This window comes from Plecotus auritus (assembly GCF_963455305.1).
Source record: "Plecotus auritus genome assembly, chromosome: 10".
Classification (NCBI taxonomy): Eukaryota; Metazoa; Chordata; class Mammalia; order Chiroptera; family Vespertilionidae; genus Plecotus; species Plecotus auritus.
This window is the reverse complement of record NC_137785.1, coordinates 29,786,096-29,805,749: the sequence shown is the minus strand read 5'-3', so window position 1 is coordinate 29,805,749 and position 19,654 is coordinate 29,786,096. Positions and strand designations below refer to the sequence as shown.

Sequence of the window (19,654 nt, the reverse complement as noted above, 5' to 3'; positions counted from 1 at the left end):
CGGAGGGCCGGAACAAAAGCATGGATGGAGTGTTTGTGTGAACTAATATAAATTCAAAGTAAAGGAGCGGAGGGGAGAGCAAGAGAACCGGACAGAACAGCCGGATCCGGCCCGCGGGCCGTAGTTTGCCCACGGCTGGGATAGAGCATCAGCCTGTGGACTGAAAGGTCCCAGGTTCGATTCCAGTCAAGGGCATGTACCTTGGTTTGGGGCACATCCCCAGTAAAAGATGTGCAGGAGGCAGCTGATCGATGTTTCTCTCTCATCAATGTTTCTAACTCTCTATCCCTCTCCCTTCCTCTCTGTAAAAAATCAATAAAATATATTTTAAAAAATAAATTAAAAAAAAAAATTAGCCAAAACCGGTTTGGCTCAGTGGATAGAGCATCGGCCTGCGGACTGAAAGGTCCCGGGTTCGATTCCGGTCAAGGGCATGTAACTTGGTTGCAGGCACATCCCCAGTAGGAGGTGTGCAAGAGGCAGCTGATCGATGTTTCTCTCTCATCGATGTTTCTGACTATCTATCCTTCTTCCTTCCTCTCTGTAAAAAATCAATAATAAAATATATATTTTTTAAAAAAAATACATTTAAAAAAAAATTAATGAATTTAAACTTGGCAATGATTTCTTGAATATGACACCAAAAGCACAGGAAACAATAGGCTAATTAGACTTCATCAAAATTAAAACTTTTGTATATCAAAGGACACTATCAATTGACTGAAAAGGCAGCCCACAGAATGGGATAAAATATTTATAAATCATATATCTAAAAAGGAATCAATATTCAGAATATATAAAGAAGTTCTACAACTCATGATAAAAAAAAAACACAAAACAAAGGCTACTGAGTCAAAAAAAACAAACAGTCCAATTGTAAAATGGGTAAAGAACTTGAAGAGAGCCCTGACTGGTTTGGCTTAGTGGATGGAGCATTGGCCTGCGGACTGAGGGGTCCTGGGTTTGATTCCGGTCAAGGGCATGTGCCTTGGTTGCGGGTACATCCCCGGTGGTGGATGTGTAGGAGGCGGCTGATCGATGTTTCTCTCTCATCGATTTCTGGCTCTCTCTCCCTCTTCCTTCCTCTCTGTAAAAAATCAATAAAATATATTTTTTAAAAAAGAACTTAAGCTGAAACCGGTTTGGCTCAGTAGATAGAGCAGGGGTGGGCAAACTTTTTGACTCGAGGGCCACAATGGGTTCTTAAACTGGACCGGAGGGCCGGAACAAAAGCATGGATGGAGTGTTTGTGTGAACTAATATAAATTCAAAGTAAACATCATTACATAAAAGGGTACGGTCTTTCGGCTCCGCAGGCCCGATAGAACAGCTGAACGGGCCGGATCCGGCCCGCAGGCCGTAGTTTGCCCACGGCTGGGATAGAGCGTCAGCCTGCGGAATGAAAGCTCCCAGGTTCGATTCCGGTCAAGGGCACGTACCTTGGTTGCGGGCACATCCCCAGTAGGAGGTGTGCAGGAGGCAACTGATCGATGTTTCTCTCTCATCGATGTTTCTAACTCTCTATCCCTCTCCCTTCCTCTCTGCAAAATATCAATAAAATATATTTTAAAAAAAACAAACACAAAATAAAACAGAGACAGGATCCAACCCTGCACTGGGATGACTTACCTCACTCCCCTCACCCTAATCTGGTCGTGTCAGATCCTGTCTTTAAAAAAATAAAATAAAATAAAAAAGAACTTGAATAGAAATGTGTCCAAAGAAATAGACAAATAGCCAATAAGCACAGGAAAAGATACTTAACATCACTAATCATTAAGGAAAATGCCATGCAAAGCCTCAATGAGATATCACTTCATATCCATAAAGATAGCTATTATAAAAAGGGGGGAAAACAAGCAGAAAATAACATGTTAGCAAGGATGTGAAGGAACTGGAATCCTGTGCATTGCTGGTGGGAATGTAAAATTGTACAGCCACTGTGGCAAACAGTGTGGCAGTTTCTCAAAAAATTAAACATATAATTATCACATAATCCAGCAATTCCAATCCTGAGAATATACACAAAAGAACTGAAAGCAGGAACTTGAACAGTTATTTGTACACCAATTATCACTGTAGAAGTAGCAAAAAGGTGGAAACAAGCCAGATGGACATCGACAATGAATGGATAAACAAAATGTGGCATAACCATACGATGGCCTATTAGCCTAAAAAGGAAGGAAATCCTAATGCATGCTTCAGTATGGATGAGCCTATCCACCCATGTGGCAAGCTATCTCTACCTGTCAGGCCTTTGGTTTGCAAAAACCTGGCAATGGTTGCAGTATCTGTGCCTTAGGGTGGCTGCTTTGGGAAGGAAAGCAGAGATCACCGTCTCTACTTCCAAGTCAAGGCTAGGTAACAGGGTCATCAAACACACTCAGGCTTGATATGGGTGGAGAGTGCTGGCTATTTCTGTGGGGGCCCGTCCTTTTATCTTTTATGTTTACAGCATCTTTCACCACACACACACAATTTCTTTATTTCTCTAGTCAAGTATGTTCATCTGTTCTTTTACAGTCTCAGGTTTTGCAACTAAATTTAGACGAACTCTCTGTAGCAGATATACAAAATGGCTAAAAAGCACATGTAAAGATGCTCAAAATCATTAGTAATCAGGGAAATGCAAATCAAAACCACAAGATCCCACTTCACAACCTCAAGGATGGCTATAATAAAAAAGACAGACAATAACAAGTATCGGCAAGGATGTGGAGAAATTGGAAGCCTGTGGGGATATAAAATGGTGCAGATACTTTGGAAAACAGTCTGGCAGCAGCTTAAAAGGCTAAACATAGCCCTGATCAGAGTTCTCAATGGTTAGAGCATTAGCCCGAGCATCAAAGGGTCTTGGGTTTGATTCTCGGTCAAGGGCACATAACTGGGTTGCAGCTTTGATCTCGGCCCTGGTATGGGGGAGGCAGTCAATTGATGTCTCTCTCCCATCGATGTTTCTCCCTCTCTCTCCCCCCTCCCTTCCACTCTCTCTAATAATCAAAGGAAAAAAATAATCCTTGGGAGAGGATTAACAAAACAAAACAAAAAGGTTAAACATTGAATTACCATATAACCAAGTAATTCCACAACTATGTATATACCCAAGAACAATGAAAAATGTGTTTACCAAAACCTGTATATGAAAGTTCAGAGCAACATTATTCAAAACAGTAAAAAAAGAGGAAACAACCAAATGTCTATCAACAGATAATGGATCAACAAAATGTAATCTAGGCATAAAATGGGATACTACTACTCAGGCATAAAAAGGAAGTAAGTACTGATACATGCTATGACATAAATCAGCAGTCGCCAACCAGTGCTCCGTGGACCACTGGTGGTCCATGAGGTCTGAAAGATTGGTGACTGCTGACATAAATTGAGCTTTGAAAACATCATGCTACCCTAGCTGTTTTGGCTCAGTGGACAGAGCGTCAGCCTACAGACTGAAGGGTCCCGCCTTCGATTCGAGTCAAGGGTACATGCCAGGGTTGCATGCTCGATCCCCAGTAGGGGGCGTGCAGGAGTAGCCGATCAATGATTCTCATCACTGATGTTCTATCTCTCTTTCCCTCTCCCTTCCTCTCCGAAATCAATAAAAATATATATTTTAAAAAAAGAAAACATCATGCTAAGTGAAGGAAGCCAGACACAAAAGGCCACATATTGAATGATTCCATTAATATGAAATGTCCAGCATAGGCAAATCCACTGAAGCAGAAAGTAGATTAATGATTGTGTAGGGTTGATGGGAAGAATGAGGAATGACTGCTAATGAATATGGTCGTTGTTTGTTTTTTTAGAGTAATGAAATGTTCTGATATTAACTGTAATGATAGTTATATAACTGTGAATATACTAAAAATCACTGAATTATACATTTTAAATAGATATTGTATGGCATGTGAGTTAATTTCAATAAAGCTATTGTTTATTTAAAAAAAAAGAAAAAAAACGTGAAAGACTCCATAAACAATTTCCTCTTCATAGAAAAAGATACAAAAATTTTTCCTCTCTAGTTCACAACAATGTAAATTTAAATATCTACCCTTGCTAATGTGGAGACACTACAGGAAATGCTTTAGGGAGATTAGTGAAGTTATTGTCTATGAAGTTCAAAGCCCAACCATTTCTATGTTTTTTTGGCAGTTCAGAAGGACACAGGCCATATTTAGAAATGCACTCCAGAAAAATGCTTTGAAGACTTTTAGTTTCAACATTCATAAATTAAAAATACCTACCCAGGCAAGAAAAAATGCCTGAAAGATTCAGTTCTCTCTCTCTCTCTCTCAGGACTCTTTTTTTTTTTTTTTTTTTTTTTTTTTTTTTTGCTGCTCTTCTATGTTGCCACATTAAAAGAATGATATGAAAAGATGGTAGTTCTCCTAGCACTCCTCCTGCCCCTTTGGCCATTCGTAGTTGCTTCTGAGCCACACACCCCCTCTGACAGACCTGAAGTGCTGGGTTACTCAGAGCTCTAAACTGTGCCCAGTCTGTTTCAACATATTCTCCCTGGGCAGGGTTCCCTAACCCATCTCTCTAAGCCAGATCTTTCTCCTGTGCTCCAGATCCCAAATATCCAGATCCCTACTAAACAGGCCTCCATGTCAAACGTCTAAACGAACTCTCCCCAGTCTTTCAGTGGCAGCACCACTTACCTACCTGAACAAGCCAGAAACCTGGAAGTTATCCTCTACTCCTCGTTCACCTTTACATCCAGTTAATCCTTTAGTCATATCCTTCCTGTCTTCTTAATATCTGTCAGGTCTTTTCCCTTCTACCTTCACTGCCAATCCAAAGTTCAGACCATCTTCACCTCTTGCCTGAATTACAGAGAGTCTCCCGAGTGATTTCCCAAATGCCTGGACTGCTCCCCTCTGGTTGCTGTGTGGCTGTTCTAGAGTCAATTTAATCATGCCACCCTCCTGTGTAAAATCCATATAGCTCTCCACTACACTTGGCAACTCTCTTACACCACCACTCCCAATCTCTGCCCAACACTGCCCCGTTCTTGCTGTGCCATCTTCCCTCTCGCCATCTACACATTTAGTTCCCTCTGCTTGGAAAGCTCTCCTGGCTCACTCTCACTCCTCCTGGATATCTAAGTTAGACATCACCTCCTCTGGGAAGCCACCCTGACAAAGACTGAGTTAGGAGCAAATCTGTGTGCTATCATAACACCCATTTTGAAGCCCGTCTTAGTATTATCTTTGCTGTACCATTCCATATCACAACTGCCAGTTTCCTTTGTGCTTCCTGTCATTCAAGATATTTGAGAGTGCTAAGCACACTCTAAACATTCAACAGGTATTTGTTGAATGATTAGTTCCTTCTTAGTATTATTTAATGGCTAAGTCTATACAGCATTCACAGTCAGCCTTGCCATTCACAAAGGCAGCAGTTAAATGCTGATAATAAGGTTCTGCTTTATTAAAAGAAAAAAGAAAAGTTACTGATGACATATCATGTTCACACAAAGTACTCCTCAGCAAAATGAACCATTCATTAAATGTCTACAATGGAGCTTTAGATACATAGTCTCATTTTTAAGGCTCAATTAGAACTGTAAAAGAAAAACAGCTGACATTAAATGGGTACTAAATGCCAGGCATTGTGCTATGTACTTTACACTTGCTACCTAATTTAATGCTCAGAATGACCCTGTGAGGTAGGCGAGGCATCTAAAGAAGTTAAGTGAACTCTTCAAGTTCTTGCCACTTGGATAAGGTAGTAGTCACCAACAGAGCTGGATTTGGGGCCTGGTTGTCTGCCACTAGAGACTGAGCGCTCTATCACTGTACTATTCCACCTCTGTCAGTCAAACATCTAGCCAAAGAAATTCTGTTTCTCACTCTTAGATGATTTAAAGAAAGCTGTAGGCTTCTTGGAATTGACATAACGTTGAGCTGGAGCAAGGAAAAGTGACCTCTCTTTAGAAGATCATACCCTTCGCATTGCTGATGATACCCAAATTCAACTCTCCAGTCAAGACCTCTCCTCCCCCCAAGACTAGACTCACAAAACATCTACTCACGTGTTCAAATTTACCTAGTCATCCTTCCATCCCCTGCTCCTTCTGCTGTATTTACTGCCAATCTTGAGCCTAAACCTAAGGTGTTATCCCTGTCTTGTTTCCTTACCTTTCTATCCCTTAAATTAAATCCTGCCAATCTTGTTCACCACAGTTCACAGTTGGATCCTGTTTACCTGTTCTACAGCAACTACTCCATAAATGTTAGCTACTGTTATGTTACATCCTAAATGCTTCTCATCCTCTTTTACACCACACTGTTCAGCTTCCAAGGAACTAACTAGCCTTCCAGAAGAAGCATTTGAGGCTGAGAATGCCTTTTATGAGGACCAGAAGCCAAGCTGCCAGATACTCAGACCCCAGCTCTTTAAATGAAAGCACACAGAAGGTATATCTCAAAGCTGGCTAATAGACAAGAACAAAATCTCAGTAGCAAACTAAAAATGTATGAGAATGTCAGATACTGGAATTAGAAACTAACAAATGGCTCCAATCCCAAGGAACCAAACATTCTATTTTATTCCATTTCACACAAGCAGTAAGTCAGCATTCATTCCATTAGCACAGCAATTCTCAATAGTGGAGATGATTACACACGCACTTGCATGCCCAGGAGACATTCAGCAATGTCTGGAAACTTCTTTTTTAATCCTCACCCAAGGATATGTTTATTGATTTTGGAGAGAAAAGAAGGGGAGGGGAAGAGGCGCATCAGTGTGAAAGAGAAACATCAATCAGTTGTCTCCCACACGCACCCCCACTGGGGATTGAATCTGTAACCTAGGTATGTGCCCTGACCAGGAATCTAACTCACAACCTTTTGGTGTAGGGGACAATACTACAACCAACTGAGCCACCCAACTAGGGCTGAAAATATTTTTTGGTTGTTAAAACTGGGGGAGTGAAAGTGGGTAAGGCCAGAAATGCTGCCAAATATCCTACAATGCACAGTACAGCACCCTGTCCATGGAAAAACAAAGAATTATCCACTCAAAAGGCCAACAATGCTGCTAATGAGCAACTGTTAAACAAACGCTTTGAGCTCCTTCTATAATCGAGTTACCTAATGTATAAAAAGTTACTTCTTTCTGGGAAGATGATACAAACTTTCCCAAAATTAAGCTACAACAGGTCCGTAAGACAGTATCACTGGAAAAGAGGTCGGTAAAAGCTAAATAAGTAGTTTAGAAAACAAATGCCATGAGTTTAGAAGGAGAGCGCCACAGAGGCTGAGACCCAGTCAGAGATCTGAGAGAGCAGATAGGGGCTCCTTAGTTTCACTCTGAGCCTGCCAGTCAAGGCCTCCAAAATAACCAGAATGCACCTTTCCATCCTTAGTCGTAACAGGGCCCTTCAATCCACCCTTTGCTCCTGCCACTGTTCACACATGACAGCAGCTGGTCCACAGGGTCACTATTCCCATCCCTACCGTTACCACTGAAAAACCCCTCACCTATTTCACAAAAGCTCTGCCCTCCAGCTGAGCATTACCTCTTCCCCGCCCCCAAAGCTGAGGAGGATATATCGTCATATCAACCTAATGGTGTTCCTATGATTCCTACAGGAAGGAGATAGTGAAAAGACAAAGATGGAAAATGCTTTAAATGGCTCAGGCCCTAAGGCCTTGTCTTTGCCCATCTAAAATCAGTGCTTAGCAGCAGCAGCCAAGAGCTGCCTCATTTCCTGTAGTTGCTCCATAAAAATAGGAAGTGGGGGAGGAAGTTCACAAAGCAGAAACAAAAGTAATCACTGTCCAGCTTCCTGAACACAAATCACTGAACAGGGAGTGTATCATTAAAACATCAAAACGGAAGGCAGGCATGGAGAGCCAAGGCCAGAGGAAAGGAAGTGACACTTCTGGGTCCACCAGGCCCAGACTGTCCCCAAAGAAAAGTATGTGCAAAACTGGACAATAGCCTATTATACAGAAACAGTTTCCAAGGAATTAAATTAATTAAAAGCATGTTAATTTAAAGAATCATGTGTAAACTTTTGAAACATTTAAGTCCTATCAGTAAAAAATGTCAATGAGTAAGTTTTAAGGAGGCTAAGATTAAACTATTTATTTCCTTTTAGTCAAGAAGTAGCTACTAAAACTGCTGTTAAAACAAAATAAAGTTATTAACTGATCAGTTGACACGATCAAAAGTTCAATGCCCTAAACTGAGCTATCAAAACTCAAGTATATAGAAAAAAACACTACTAAATAAAAATTCTAATCATAGAATTCTAAACAATTCTAATCAGAGGATAGTTAAAATAAAGGTGCTTCTACACCTGTCCCCAACCAACTCGGTGAACCCTGTGAGGTGGGCCTAAGTGCGTTAGCCACCCAGCAGAGGCGAACAGTGCCTGCTGTCAATGAGTTTCTGGTCTCCCTCCACATGGTGACACCTGACTGCCTTTTGTGTTGACACATGCTCTATAACAATTTGTCACCACAAAATATGACATTCCTCTACAAAACAAAGCAAGTTATCATTAGTGGATCTCAAGAGCTTTTGTATTTGGTAATCTACAAACAACTGATAATTCCTGAGAAGAAAAAAATTCTAACCACAAGTCAACAGAGTTGAAATTTAGTTTCAAAATAATACAGATTAAAAAAAACCACAGGCCAAATGTGTTAAAACAGTCATATAAATGAAGGACAGTTTAATTTTGTTTAAACTGAGGGTATTTGGTGGGGGTGGGGATGGGAGGGTGGAAAAAGAGGAAGATCAAAGGCTAGTTTAATTTTTAAAACAGTCATTACATAAATAAGTAGAAAAGTAAATGAAATGAAAGGTAATCACCATATCTTCAATGTCATACAAAGAAAAATAGTGAACATTGTTTTTTAAAAAAATATATTTTTATTGATTTCAGAGAGGGAGAGGGAGAAACAGAAACATCAACCTAGGCATGTGCCCAGACGGAGAATCGAACCCTGACCTCCTGATTCGTAAGGTTGATGCTCAACCACTGAGCCATGCAGGCCAGGCGAACATTTAATTTTTGAAAAATCCATTATTACTTGGTCCTGCTGAGGACAGACCTAGCAATCTGATTTTCTAGTAATAAATTAACTTACTATATTCTAAGACTCGTGTTTTAGTCTTCTAATGAAGTCAAAAGACTAACTCTCAAAGGCTGTTGCCATTCAAACAAAACAAGTATTAGAACTTTGGAAAGAATTTTATTAGAGAAACACTCTGAGTTCAAAAAATCTTTGTTAAACAGAAATCTTCAAAAGAAGGGGAAAAGGGGGACTGGGTTGGGAGGGACAAAGCCTTGCCAAGAAAATACTTATTGCCCACCTGTGCTGGCTCAGTGGCTGAGTGTGGATCTATGAACAAGGAGGTCGTCGTTCCAGCTCCAGGGTTGTGAGCTCCATCCCCAGTGTGGGGCATGCGGGACGCAGCCGATCAATGATTCTCTCTCATCATTGATGTTTCTATCTCTCCCTCTCCCTGCCTCTCTGAAATCAATAGAAAATATATTTTAAGAAAGAAAATACCTTTATATAAACAACTACCACACACCACCAAGGGGTGAACAAAGTGGCCTATGTAAAATGAAGTTTTTATCTATAAACTAAAATGGCTTTGGACCATTAAAAGACTTCATATCAAATGCTCCCAAGCATTATGAAAACATTCCCAAACAAAAACTGTGCTGCTTGATGGAAATTCAACTGTAAATCAAGAAGAATAACTACTTTAAAGTAAATAATTTTTTAAAACCACAAAGCACTGATGTAATTTTTAACAAATATATTTTAGAGAGAACCATCGATGTGAGAGTGAAACACTGATGGGCTGCTTCCAGCAGGCCTCATACTGGGGAATCAAGCCCACAACCCAGGAAGGGAACCTGTAGCCTCGATGCGTGGGATGATGCTCAACCAACTGGGCCACACCGGTCAGGACAGCACTGATGCAATTTTTCAAGCCAAATTTGTTAAAAAAAATTTTCCAAAAAATATACATCTATTAGAAACCTGGAATTTATTTCTATTACAGTATGAAAAAGCCTCGATCCCACTCAGCTCTGTTTAAGCCTAGTTTTAGCCCAGTTATACAAAATTTCCAAATTTGAAAAAGCTGAACTAATTAGTGAAAACTAATGTATCCTTTAGAAAGTTTTTAAAGAAAACTTAAAATTCTATAGTGCTACTCACTCTTAACAACCTGCACTGTGGAACGAACCTACCCAAAATTAGCCTCAAATGGGAAAAACAAGTATTTATCAAGAAGCATATATACAAATGGGTAAATCAAACTGTAATTTGGAAATTCTTACTATGGAGAGGATTATATAAATTTTAGATAAATGTGCTTCAGATCCAGGACCATTTCTGAAAATGTAAGGCACCCATAAAATTTTTTACCAATGGCCCTCCTCCAGGCTGGGAACACTGACTCCAATTTTATACACCCAGCAAGCCTTCCCATCTCTGAAAAAGAACAGCAAGTCAGTCACAGTGAAGGAGCCTTTTCGTAAATGGAAGCTACTGCTCCTTTTTCTTCCATTAAGGCTGTTAAGTAAACTCCTAGACAGCAAGAATTGTGTCTGTCTCATTCACCACTGCATCCCCAGTGCCTGGAGCAGTGCCATGCACATAGTAGGACCTTAGTAAATGCTTAAATATGTGAAGGCTCATGGCCTACATAAGTGACAGATCCTGGAAGCCAGTCTGGTGAGCCACTGCAGGACTGGTCTCTAAGGCTGTCTTCCCTTAGAGGGAGGGTAGGAGAGACTTCTTTAATGTTCACATTGCTAAATATTTGACCTGCTGGAATGTTTGTGGGAAAGAATGGGCCTGGGGTGGGGAGGGCTAGAAGGGGTCGATGGGGGAATAAAGGGGACATATGTAATACTTTCAACAATAAAGATTAAAAAAAGAAAAAAACAACTTTATAACCTTAGGCAAATGACTGAACTCTTGTGCCTCAATTTCTTCAGTTCTGTGCTGAGGATTCAATCCATAAAGGACAGCACTTGGCATATCCCGAATCTCACTCAGTAAATGGAAGCTACTGCTCTAAAGAAGCCAGGCACTAGTTTTTTTTTTTTTTTTTTTTTTTTAAATATATTTTATTGATATTTTACAGAGAGGAAGGGAGAGGGATAGAGAGCTAGAAACATCGATGAGAGAGAAACATCGATCAGCTGCCTCCTGCACACCCCCCACTGGGGATATGCCCGCAACCAAGGTACATGCCCTTGACCGGAATCGAACCCGGGACCCTTCAGTCCGCAGGCCGATGCTCCATCCACTGAGCCAAACCGGTTTCGGCCAGGCACTAGTTTTTACCTTCTACTGAAATTCTTCATTCTGTCCTACCATTAGTAAAATAAATAAATAAATACACTCCCCTCCCTCCCAAACTACTGCATAGTTACAACTACTTCAAAACATATTACTTACCTTCCTGCACCTCTGGCCCCAACTCCTTAGGTCCTGGAAACAAACTAAGAGTGTTGCCCTGTGTCCTCCAGAGGGAAAAAGAGGTCACTGCTCCTCCCATTTCCCTGCCTATTACTCCCTCCTCTTTCAGCCCCAGGCTAGAAGAACATGGACGATGCTGAGGAATTACTGAAGCACAAGGATGTGGTGTATGTACTCTCTCCCACCTTGAGACTCTCGGGCAGAATGGGTAGGTCCCTATGAGTGGTGAAAGGAACCACTTTGCCTCTCCCTACATAGGTTATCACAGCCTGCAGCAAGTACTCAGTCTGGGAGCCAAGCCAGCTTTCCTCTGCCTGTGTTCTCAGGCACACACATCCACCTCTGGGACGTGGGAGTGGGATGGGAAAAGACTCAAGTATTCCCAAGTTTCCCAATCATAATTACCATCTCACTAGCACCTAATTCTCAAATCATTTTTACCAGGAAAATTAATTTTTTTTTTAGGTAATACTTAGCTTTAATTCCACACTAAAAGACTTGTCCATTATGATTTTTTACAACTACGAAATTTTTTTTAAATGAATGACAAATCTGGACAAGACTGTACCACGTTCTTTTTTAAAAATTTTTTTTATTTCAGAGAGGAAGGGAGAGGGATATAGAAACATCAATGATGAGAGAGAATCATTGATTGTCTCCTGCATGCCCCCTACTGGGGATCCAGCCCACAACATGGCCCCGTGTCCTTGACTGGAATCGAACCTGGAACCCTTCAGGCCTCAGGCCGATGCTCTATCCACTGAGCCAAACCAGCTAGGGCTACAACTACGAATTTTAAAAAGCACAGTGGCTTGCCGAAACCGGTTTGGCTCAGTGGATAGAGCATCAGCCTGCGGACTGAATGGTCCCAGGTTCGATTCCGGTCAAGGGCATGTACCTTGGTTGCGGGCACATCCCCAGTGGGGGGTGTGCAGGAGGCAGCTGATCGATGTTTCTCTCTCATTGATGTTTCTAACTCTCTATCCCTCTCCCTTCCTCTCTGTAAAAAATCAATAAAATATTAAAAAAAATAAATAAATAAAAAGCACAGTGGCCCAGACACAAAAAACATAGTCAAAATTGTTAAAAAAAAAAAAAAAGGGGGGGGGGGCAATAACATCTAGAAATGAATCCTAGAAACTGACTCAGGAATATGGGGGTCTGAATTCAGCATGCTCACTGGCAGCACTGTCTACTGGTATAAGCATCAACCTGGAAGTAACCCACATGTCCTGCATTAAGGGAGTCATTAAATAAATTATACAGAAATACCTCACCATCTTAAAGATCAAGGCAAAGCCACATTTCACAAGCCCAAGATGTTATCATTTGTAAGTCATTATTTTACATATGGTAAAGGAAAAATTCTGCCACATAACCATGACCTGCAATCGCATGGCACATTCCAATCTCAGTCTCCCTAAAGGCTCTTTCCTGTCTTACTCCTCTACCTCAGTCCATCTGGAACACACATCACCTTTGGAACAAGTCCCTTTGTGCCCTTTTCTCTCCTTTCACTTTTTCTAGAAGTTACTCTTATTTAAGAACCACTGTTTCAATGAAACCAACTTGGGCCTCTTCAGTTCCCATGGAGCCTTTCCTAATCTCCTGCAGCCTTCACTGCCATTGCTCCTTTTAGCTTTGTATGCTTTCTCCGTCCAAATGAATTGTAAACACACAGAGACTGAGGCTGGACCCATCTTCACATTCACTGCAGTGCACAGAACAGGACCATACCACCACCACCACCACCACCACCACCACCACCACCACCACCACCACCAACACAAAAACCACATCTGTCAGGAACTGTTCTAAAAACTTCACAAAATAAACTCATGTAAGCCTCACTATAACCCCAGGAGGTAGATACTATTACCTCCCCATTTTCAGACAGGGTCAAATGAGGTAAAGGTTATAGCTTAGAGGTCAGTGACTAGAAAATGGCAGAGGCAGGACTCAAACCCAAGCAATCTGAATAAAGTACTTGCTCTTAACCTCTAGGTTACATTTTCTCTCTAAATGACTGCTATCTACATAGCATTTAAAATTTTGTTTTTATTAATTTTTAATTGAAATACAATACACACACAGAATGAAAAAACTCTATACACTATATAACAGTTCACAAGAAAAGCTAGGTCAGTCTAACAGCCTAGATTTCTGGGGCCTCCTCCCAAAGGCAACCACTATTTCTTTTCTATTATTCCAGAAACTTTTGTACTTAGAAACCTATTTCAGGTCTCTCTTTTTTCTCTTTATACAAATGGGTACATATACATATTGTTCTGTGTCTTGCCTTTTTCACTGAATGATATTTCTCTGAGCTTGATTCATTATTTGCACCCAAGCTGGTTTTTTAAAATATATATTTTTATTGATTTCAAAGAGGGAGAGGGAGAGAGAAATAGAAACATCCATGATGAGAGAGAATCATTGATCGCCTGCCTCCTGTACGCCCCATACTGGGGATCGAGCCCACAACCCAGGCACATGCCCTGACTGGAAATCGAACCCTGACTGACCTCCTGGTTCATAGGTTGACGCTCAACCACTGAGCCATGTCAGCCGGGCACACCCATGCTGTTTTAAGATACACGTATTTTCACACTTTCGCCCAAGATGGTTTCATGAAGCCAGAGGATCTTGGTGGGCTTGGGCTTCCTCAGGAGTCACCAAAGGCTTTTAAATGTACAAAAGATGTCTAGGGTTAGCCTTTCAGAAATGTGCATGCTGAATCAACAGAGACCTACCAGGTGACATTCAACGTGTCACTTCTAAAATAGTATTACCAAGTACGTACATCATAGGGTTGTTATGAGGACTAAACAAGGTAATGCACACAAAACGCTTAGCATAAAACCTGACTAGCACAGTAAGTCTAAGAGATTAACACTGCACTTATAGTGCCCAATAAGTTAGAGCTTATTTCTTCAAGAGCTGGTCCCACTTTCCTCTCCAATCTCATTTCCCTCTATGCCTCTATTCATATCTGCCCACCCTTTGCCCTGTATCTCCTGCAGCTCACATACCTCATGCTTGCTCACATGTACACCTTTGTACCTGTCAGTGCCCTGCCTACATGTGCTGGCCTTACCCCTTACTGTGGGGCTGGACTCACTAACTTTTCCCCACAGTACTCAGCTCAAGCACAACCTTCTCCAGGAAAGTCTTCCCTAACAACTGCAGCTGGATTCTCTGGATGACCAGTTCGGGAAGAGCCGATCTGTCATGACTTCCACCTTATGGTGCTCAGCTTTGTCAGTGCACCAGAGTTCAGGGGGACTAATTCAGGCTATCTAAGCTCAAAGATAACTGATGCATTAATCAGAAGATCAGTTACTAGTTTATAAATACTGATGAGAGCTAATACTGAGCACTTAGCAGGTGCCAAGACAGTGAAGAGGAAGATGTTACTATTATCCCCATTCTACAGATGGGGAAACAGAGAGATCAGCCAGCATCTCAAGACCAGGATCTGGCCCTAACTGGTTTGGCTCAGTGGATAGAGCGTCGGCCTGCGGACTGAAGGGTCCCAGGTTCGATTCCTGTCAAGGGCATGTACCTTGGTTGCGGGCACATCCCCAGTAGGGGGTGTGCAGGAGGCAACTGATCGATGTTTCTCTCTCATCGATGTTTCTAACTCTCTATCCCTCTCCCTTCATCTCTGTAAAAAATTAATAAAATATATTAAAAAAAAAAAAAAAAAAAGACCAGGATCTGACCCAAGCAGTCTGGATGCAAACTCTCAACAACTCACCTTGGCAGGAAATCTTCATGTGAAGCCATGTTCTAATCAGAGGGTATTAAGATCATGGAAGCAAAGCAAGGGATTTTCCTGGCTGAAGGCATCAACAGGGATGTGCCCATCTGGTAGTGCAGAGGCCTGGTGGGGAACTACACACACAGCTCCTCTGCTCTAGGCCTCCAGACAGTGCTACAGATACATCACCTAATTCCTCACTTGGCCCCACTACCCCAATTCCCATAGACACCATCCCAACCCCCTTCCTCTAAAAAAATGCAGTCTTTCTTCTGAGGATACTAAATTAAGTTTAAGCATTCAGGCTACAAACAAATTCCAATCATGCTTTCCTGGGGTTATAACTGGGTCATTTTGATTGAACTTAAAAAGTTTTCCTTGAAATTCTCCAAACTACATTTACAAAATGTCTCTTGGCTTATATCTTTTCTATAGATAGCTGTTTTGTGTAACATTTATTCTGATTTCATTCCTAGATGATCACTGATTCATTCATTTCATTTAACAAAAACTTATTTTTTTCCAGAACATTGTGTTGTAGGCCCTACAGATGAAACAGGCAAGATATCTTCTCTAAAACCTGGTTGAGCTTATATGTGCCTCCTGCTTCTCTATGCACTTACAATGCATTATGGCAATGGATTATTTGGTTTTTATCCCCAGGCTGAGCCTTATGGCTCTGTATTCCAATCTTCCAGTTTAGTAACTGGCTTATACTGCAAAAACTTCATAAATATAACCTAACTAAATTCAAGACTAAATTCACTGGATTTCATCTTTCTCATCCAGGGTGGAACCAGATTATGTCTGAGGTCCCTGAGTAAAGGTACAAAGTTTAAATCAATTTGTAGGAATAGAAGCATATGCCAAATATAACCCAAATCAAGAAGGAAGAAGAGATGTGCTATGTCAACGAATAAGAACCTTAAGGTCATTTAAGGACAGGCCACCTTGGGAAGCATTGAAGGGCTCCATGACCTGGAGAAAGTATGGGCTCAGGAACAGTCCAGGGTCAGTTAGAGAGATAAAGAAATCACCTGCAGCAAAATCTGAGTTGGGCAGGGTGAGGGGATGAAGAGCATCTCTATCTAGAAGTCACATACATATCCAATGAGTGGGAAGGAGCATGTATTAAAGGACAAGGGTAGAGGCATGAAGCTAAGCCTTAGACAATGCTCCCAGGCCCTAGCTGGTCGGCCTGCGGACTGAAGGGTCTCCGGTTTGATTCTGGTCAAGGGCACATACTTCAGTTGCAGGCTCGATCCCTGGCCCTGGTTGGGGCTCGGGTGGGAGGCAACCAATCGATGTATTTCATTGATATTTCTCTCTGTCTCTCCCTGTCCCTTCCACTCTCTCTAAAAATCAATGGAAAAATATCCAGTGAGGATTAACAAAAAAGAAAAAGAACAAAATGCTCCCAGGCAGATGTGGGAAGAAAAGCAGCAGCAAATTGAAAAAAGCACAGGCACAAAGTTAAGAAAATGACCACAACAGCTCTCAGTCAAGAAGGCCAACCAAAAGGAGACTCACAACAGCAAGAAAGTATGGCTCACCATGCCAAATATTTATGGTCAAGGTCAAGGGAAATGAGTAAGCAGCAGCCACTGCTTCTATCCATCAGGGGACCCTCAAGAGGGCAGTTACAATAGAGATAAAGGCATATGAAGCACAGCCCCTGACACATTCAGGCTCTCTCCGGAGGAAATGGCATCCTGCTTTTCCTGTAACTCCAAAATAAAGCAATTCCTTGTTCAAGCCAACTTTCTTTGTCTACCTAGGAAGATCATCATTTTCCACCAAGGACAGTCACAGGAAGGAATGAGAGAGAGTGGACATCCAATCCATCTGATGCCCCAGCCTTCTAACTCTGAGATACAATTATTTTCCTATAGATTTGGAAGACCCATTTAACATAAAAATGGTGTATTAGATTTCAGGTTTTCAACAGAATGAACATTTAGTAAAATTTTCAACAGAATCATGTGCAACTTGTTTAAAAATTTTTAAGGATGATGATTAAAACATGCTGTCTTCAAAAAATCCAGAGATAATTTTAGATTGAAAAAATCTAGGCTTGCCAAGGGAATCTGAGAACTTTTCTATCTTGGTCTCCACTGCTAACCTACGTATTGGTGTGCAAAAATAGAGGAAGATTAGAATCTCAAATGCCAGACTGAAAAGTTGCCACAACAAACCTGAACTCTTCATATGGTTTGTTATCTTGTCAGCAAGAAAGCAAATGAAACAGCAATAAACTCAACTTTTTACTTTAGGAAAGAGAAAAAAAAATCTCAAACATGAAATGTTTCCTGGACTTGTAAAGGAACATGATTTTAAAAAATACTGTGAATAACATTTAAAAACATCATATACAAAATCTAGATATCAAATCTGTAAGTAATCCTCTTACAAAAACATACTTAGAACTTTAGGTCTAAAACAGGATAAAATAGCAGTTATAACTTTTCAATAGAATCAGGACAACTAACCCATTTGGAAAATATTTCATATCTTAAACCAAAACCAAATTTTAAGTAGATTAAATAGCTAACAGTTAAAAAATAAACGAACAAAAACCGTGAAATGAGAAGTAAACATGGAATTTTTAAACATCGGAATGGAGAATTTTCCAAACATGTCAACAATGAAAAAAACAACCTGTTTACTTAAAGAAATACTACGTATTTTTTAAATGAATGTGTTACCTTTTCCCTTATTTGTAAAATTCTCCTATAACAACAATCAGACAAATCCTTTTGACAGAATTGTTTATCTTGTGACGAACTGGAAACAATCTAAATGTTCATTTGTAGGGCTTGGTTAAATTTATGATATGCAATGGTATACTATTAAGTCCATAAAAATAATACATGACTCTATTTATTGATACCACCAAAATGTTAGCAATGGTTGTCACTGAGTGATAGGTTGGTGGATGATTGTCATTTTAAAAAGTATTGTCAATACTTTTTGTGTTGTCTTGAATGTGAGGAGAGAATTGATTTTATAATGGAGGGGTGGGGAGGGAACGAGCTATTTTCAAATTGCCCCCTCCCCAAGCTGAGTGTTTATCTGGCAAATTTTGCAAGAACTATAAACAAAATTCTTATCATGCCAACCAGGCACGCTTCTTTCCTGGTCCCGCGCGGAGCAGGAAGACACACCCCTGACCCTGCGCTCGCCGCACGCGCGTGGGTCCTTCATCCTCCTCGGTCCCGGGCCTCCAGGGGTCCCCGCGGAACCTCCCCAGCCCGACTGCGCCGGCAGTGAACGGCACAAGCTCCGCGAGGAAGGTGCGCGCAGCGGCCGGCCAGCCGCGGGGCGGCGTGAGGGCCACGTCCCCAGCCTGTCCCGGCGGACCCCGGCCTCCCACAGGCCGCCGTCCCTCCGCCGACCGCTCCGAGGGCTTCCGGGAGTCGGTCTCGGCGCCGGCCCGAGGGAGCGCCTGTCCCCCGCCTCTCCAGCCCCGCGTCCTCGGGGTCCCCGCCGCTCCCCCGGGCCCAGGCACGAGCCAGGAGGCCCTCCAGGCTTCCGTCCGCCCGGCCAGCGCCCCCAGAACCCGGCGCGTCCTCCACAGCGGACGGGCAAGGGGCAGGAGCCTACGGCTCGGCGCGCTGCGAGCTCGTCCAGTTTCCAGCTCCGGCCGCGACCCGCCAGCCACCGGCCATCCCCAACCCCTCCCGCCTGCGCCAGGCAGTGCCCGCTCGCGCCCGCTCCTCACCTGCGACGCGCTCCGGCCCCCAGCACACCGCCCCGACCGGCTGTGTACACCGGAAGTGACGTATCCGGGCCGGCCCCGCCCCCGCCCGGCGGACGTCGGTGTGGCTGCGGACCCAGCCCCTCCGACATAAACCCTCCTCGCGCGAGCAAGGCGGGGGCGGACCCTAACCTCTTTCTCCGGGGACCGAGCACCTTCATGTGGGACAGCTGGGGCAGGGATGAGGACAGGCGGCCAGAGCCCGCAAGGCCAACGCAGTCCTGCACTGTGGCTTGGCCTCCGGGAGGGAGGGGTCAGCTGCTTCCTCAAGGATTTATTACTGTAATTGATTACTGAGGTATTGAGCGCTTACTAGCTGCCAGGCCCTGACAGGCACTGTAGGACTGGATAATTCCCTCACCTTCATAAGTGTACTCTCTAATGATGGAAACAATAAAATTGTCACAAATACGCGTGATGACATAGTGCCAACTGTGACAAGTGGTAGGAGGGGAAAGTGGAAGAGGGAGGAGAGTGTCCCCTGACCTAGAGAAGGCGGGTAATCAGGAAATTCTTCGCCCAGGAAATTCTTCGCCCAGGAAATGAGCAGGAGTTGAAGTCTTAAAGGAAAGAAGAAGCAAAAGAAGAAAAGAAAAACCTGGAGAAGCTGGAAGAAAAGGCCATTTCCGCAGGAGAAGCAGCAGGTGTCTTCAAGGGCTTTGTATTCAA

General features: G+C 42.4%; 1 protein-coding gene across 2 annotated transcripts in view; it reads right to left on the bottom strand.

Annotated features, from left to right (window-relative positions):
• Positions 1 to 19,015, bottom strand: part of GARRE1 (granule associated Rac and RHOG effector 1) — a 96,563-nt gene extending 77,548 nt beyond the window's left edge. The window contains exon 1 of one of the 2 annotated variants that reach the window (XM_080645790.1): positions 18,950 to 19,015. The gene's annotated coding sequence lies outside the window, so the exon portion shown is untranslated. The remainder of the gene's footprint in view (positions 1 to 18,949) is intronic. The other variant, XM_080645791.1, reaches the window with a different exon arrangement.
• Positions 19,016 to 19,654: the final 639 nt, after the last annotated feature.